Raw genomic sequence first — 5,368 nt, 5'->3', positions numbered from 1 at the left:
AAGTTATATCACTGAAGAAAAGTCTACATTGTATTATCTCAATTCCATATTTTAAAATATGAGAGATATGTCCTCTGTTAATTCAGATGTACTTTTAAAACAGTAAAGATTTCAGTATCCCTTGATGAGTAAAGCATATTGTAAAGGATGTTTCATAAGTGTATTTATGAACTAGTTTCCAGAAGTTTGGATGGATTCAAATATACTACACTTGATCTGAAGATCAAGAAATCAGATTGACCTATTTGCACAGTTTGTTTTATGTTTGTGCAAGTAGGAGTTTGTTGGGTTTTATGCCCTAAATAAAATTCTTTACAATCTGATTAGTAATCAATATAAGAAACTTGAAGTGATTGATGTTTGCATGAATTTTACATGCTAATGGTTTAATATGTTTGTTACTTTTATACACAAAATCAGTTAAATCCAGATCATATGTTTAATCACAATTACAGTATCGTCAACACAGTGGAATGTGATTGTGATCATATGAATCAAAATAATTGGTCCCTGTTTCATCAGTGTTATTGGATTTACACTAATGTGATAATCAGCGAAGATGTGTACTTACACTTGGAGTAAGTGTTATGTTCTTTCTAGGACATTAGTAAAGTATACTAGTTTCGAATGTATGGAGTATACATTGGACTGGACCGATATTGCAACTAAGTTAAGATATTACAAACTTACCGTTATATATATCTTTCCAAGTCAATATCAGTAGTTGATCTTAAGATTAAAAGAATCTAAATCCTGATATGCTTAGGCTCAACTCAGGAGTACTATTCATGTTCTTTGATTTATTAGTTAAGCCTACTTTTGGGTCAGGGTGATACGTATATTTTGGGAACATGATAGTATGATTGAGTGGGAGTGTTGAACATAAATATGGAATCTATAGCTTCTACTGGTGTATAGAAGTCAAGTGATGATTCCCTTCGAGATTAGCAAATAGAAGTAAATGGATGAGCTCTTGTTTAATTGACTAATTATTAGATCACTAAACACCATTTACAGGTAGCTAAGTGTTTTAAGGGGCAAAATACATTGAGGGGGGAGAACGGTAAAGAAATCCCATCTTGATGTAGTCATCTATATAGAGGATCTTTAAATCACAATAAGATTATAACAATGGTTAAATGAGATAGCATATTGATATCGTGGAACATATAATATGCTCTATATAAGTCTGAGAGTGCAATTCTAAGTTCTAAGAGTGGATTCAACGAAGAATTAATAAGTAGGAATTTACTTGGTAAATTTGGTTCACTTATTGGAAGCTCAGCATATAGATCCATGGTCCCCATTCTAGTTGAGAACATTCTGCTTGTAAGACTCATTAATTGATTCGTGATTGATCAATTATAATTCTAAAGTTAGACTATGTCTAATTTTATGAATTTTCACTAAGCAGGGGTGAAATTGTTAAGAAAAGAGATTCTAGGTTTATTTATTTATTAATGGACTTTATATGTCTAGTTAATAATTAATTTAAATGACAATATTATTTAATAATCTATTTTAGTTATTAAATAATTAGTTTTGGCATTTAAAAGGTTAGAATTGGAAAATTGGCGTTTTTGAGAAAATAGAAATAAAATTTGATAAAACTGCAAAATCAAGTGGGGCCCACTAACACACCATGGCCGACCACTATTTGTGGAGTTTCAAATTGATTTTTTCGTTATTTTAATGCCAAATCACTACTACAAAATTGGTTTTTCCCAACGGTTTATAACTGTCTTTTATATTATTTCCCAACGGTTCCTAAAACCGTTGGCTATGTGGGTGTCATAAAAATGCGGAACTTTAAATGACGGTTTATAACTGTAGCAAAAAGTTACTTTAAATGACAGTTTATAACTGTGGCAAAATGTCACTGTAAATGACGGTTTATAACCGTTGGGAAAGACTTCCATCAGGTAGTAACTGATGGAAAACATCTCTTTAAATGACGGTTTATAACTGTGGCAAAAGTTACTTTAAATGACAGTTAAGAAATGTTGGGAAAGACTTTAGTCAGACTATAACTAACAAAATACACTACTTAAAATGACGGTTATAAACCGATGGACAATATGAAGTAAAGTGTAAAATGGAAATGTTAATGCGATTCTCCTCTTTTATTTTTATTATTTAAATTTCCAATATACAATGACGAAAAAATATAATAACAATAATAATATTTTTATAAAAATATTCATACATTTAACACTCTTCAAAAGGATTAAAGCTTCATGAAATTTATAAGATGCCATCAAAGTTTAGTAATGCAATACAAAAGAAGGAAATCCAATTAAGTTTTTACATTTTGCAATCTTTTGTAGAATATCTTCAAAACATCTAAAAATATGTATACTAAGAATAAAATAAGTCTCCAGGTAGTCACTTGAGACTTTAATGAAATAGCTGGAGATCACTTCCTAAAAACCAAAAAAAAACAAGACAATAGTATCTGCGATTGATGTCAAACCTATCAATCGTCTTCTTGGATCACATGTGGATCGTCCATGAGCGATCATTGGTCATCATACTCTATGTTATTAGTCATTTGCCTGCTGCCATCATCTGCATGACATACTATGATTTAACGTTCCCAAAATTTTTAAACTTACTATAAATAACAAAAAATCACTTACTATAAACAACAAAAAACAATTAAAAAATAATCACCCATCCGACCGCAGTATATAAATAATCGCAGAACCTACTTCACTACGGATGAATATCTAAGATATTCAAACTATTCTTATATTAATAATATATAAAATAAAGAATTTTAAAATTGTAGAATAGTACCTAAGTAATCCAATAAAGTTGCTTTGCGTTCTTCAAACACCAATGATCAATCAAAATCAAAGTTGTAGTATACCTACAAAAATAAAATAAAGAGTATTATATTACAATATCCAATGTATTAAGGATTACAATAGGAAAATAATATCTGATGTATGATTTTTTTAATTTTTTTTTAAACAACACTAATATATGAAATGGCTGAACACAAAATTCACAATCATAATATATATGTTAATTTATCTATAAACTATACCAGATATGTAATCAGGAAAAATTAAAATTCTTCAACAAAAGCTATTTTGCAGTGGCAACCAAGACACAACAGTTTTGGTACGTATACCAAACTGAATTCTGAATTATCAACGATTACTTTATTAATATATATGTTTTGACATTTAATTAAGTAAGTAGGGCATGGGTTATCTTATCTTAGATTACTTTAGAATTTAAAACCAGAGACAAACTAATATAAGTAAGTAGTACTCCTACGTTTAGATAGGATAATTGATTCTCTCATGGTGAACAATAAGGACTATTATCAAATAAGTTATAATTAATTAATCAATTGTATCTATTTATCTACTTGCAACATATAAATTTGTCTAGGAATGAAAGATGATAAAGAGTGAGTACCATTTACCTGAATTAAGAAATCAACAATACCAAAAACAGCAAAGCCAAAAATATTATGGATTTCATTGGCTAATAACATTAATTCCTTGGATGGAGGGACCAAGCCTAACAACCAACCCAATTACCCAACACAACAAAATCAGCTCCTTTCATTCTCCTAAAGTGGCTACACACCAAATTCACCGTCTAAAGTAAAAGCAATGAAACCTCATATCTCATTAACTCTATTTTAAATCATCTCTATTATTACTATCTATACTACACTTAAAACATATTCTTCTTACATTATATCTTCTATTTCATAATGAATCAGATGAAAATGGACCCGTTTGTTGCGATCCAAGATACAGAATAGAGTGTGTCAAGACAAAAGATAAGGTAATAATTATAAAGACTGGAGCGAGACACCAAGACCATCATAATATATATGGTGCATAAGCCTATTATTGCCTTACTGTGAGGTTTTTTTGTTTGAAATTGAATGATGTTGGGGTCGGCATCAACGATTTCCTTCATAGTATTATATATCATTACCCATTGTTAAATGTGTCTCGCTTGAATATACTATTATTGTCTCTTCATTAATATTTAACTTTACTATTCTCTTTTCAATAATACTAACCTCCTTCATACCCACTCTAGAGAAAATATTTCACAATATAATCTCAGTAATTGGTATATTACAGATTAAAGAATGAATTAAATCAGATAGCACAAAATTAAAAAGAGAGAAATATAGAACTAAATTAAGGATGGCTTCACACAATGTTAAATAATTTATGGTATTGAACTTTTTCAAGTGGGCTTATATTTGGGCAAGCAAATTAATCTCTCCAATTAACAAACACATTCCTCCAATAAAATTGGAATTTGGGGATTTTGTTGGCATTAGATTATCAATAGAGTGAAGTGTGTGTTTGGTGTTTGTGTTATAATGAAGAAGAAGAAGAATTTTGACTGGTTTGGTTTTGATATTTATGAAGTTAGAAATGGAGAAGAAAACAGCCAAACTTTGGAATCAAATAAAATTACAGACCAACTCAACTGAAGACTATTTAACCCAAATGGATTCATTGTCTATGATTCTACGAGAGAGAGAGAGAGAGAGAGAGAGAGAGAGAGAGAGAGAGAGAGAGAGAGAGAGAGAGAGAGAGAGAGAGAGAGAGAGAGAGAGAGAGAGAGAGAGAGAGAGAGAGAGAGAGAGAGAGAGAGAGAGAGAGAGAGAGAGAGAGAGAGAGAGAGAGAGAGAGAGAGAGAGAGAGAGAGAGAGAGAGAGAGAGAGAGAGAGAGAGGTATACCGCGTCCTCTTGAATCCGAGGTGCCATTGAATTCGAGACAACGAAAAAGAGAAGGGAGGCCGCTAGTGGAGGAAGAGACGCGGGAGAAGCAGAGAGACTGAATCGTCAGAATCATGGTGAGGAGCTGCCGTCAGAATCGTCGGACAGACTCGTCGGGCAGAATCGTGATGAGGTCTGAAATTTAGGGTTATTGTTGTCAAGAGAGATGAGATTTGGTCTGAAATTGTGGTCTGAGATTTGGACAGGATCGTGGTGAGGTATCCCAATAGTTTCAGCCCATATTTTTTTTAAAAAAAATTATTAATTAAATATAAAATGCATCTTTTCCCAACAGTTAATAAGTGTTGGGTATACTATTATTCTCCACAGTTATAAACTGTTGGGTATACTTACTATTGCCAACAGTTAAAAATCGTTGGGATAAACTATTTTTTTTTTTAAAAAAAAAAATCTATTTAGTATTGCCAACGGTTATTCACCGTTGGCAATAACTATCCCAACAGTTTTTTTGCTACAGTGCTAAACCGATGGGAAAAACATCCACTTACCTTTTCCAACGGTTCTAATAATTGACCCTCTTCTAAACCGTTGGGAATAGCCTATTTTGTAGTAGTGAATAATTCCTAACCTAAACCTAG

The 5,368-nt window shown here is 31.5% G+C and overlaps 1 long non-coding RNA gene across 1 annotated transcript; it reads right to left on the bottom strand.

Annotated features, from left to right (window-relative positions):
• Positions 1-2,252: 2,252 nt before the first annotated feature.
• Positions 2,253-5,010, bottom strand: LOC133033977 (uncharacterized). Its single transcript, XR_009685970.1, has 3 exons — positions 4,731-5,010; positions 2,800-2,872; positions 2,253-2,568 (listed from the first exon to the last, which is right to left on the bottom strand). It is a non-coding gene; the product is annotated as an uncharacterized LOC133033977 (long non-coding RNA).
• Between the last annotated feature and the right edge of the window lie 358 nt (positions 5,011-5,368).

This window comes from Cannabis sativa, chromosome 2, assembly GCF_029168945.1.
Source record: "Cannabis sativa cultivar Pink pepper isolate KNU-18-1 chromosome 2, ASM2916894v1, whole genome shotgun sequence".
NCBI classification, from domain to species: Eukaryota; Viridiplantae; Streptophyta; class Magnoliopsida; order Rosales; family Cannabaceae; genus Cannabis; species Cannabis sativa.
Note: the sequence above shows the minus strand (reverse complement) of the source record. Positions and strands in the feature narration are given on the sequence as shown.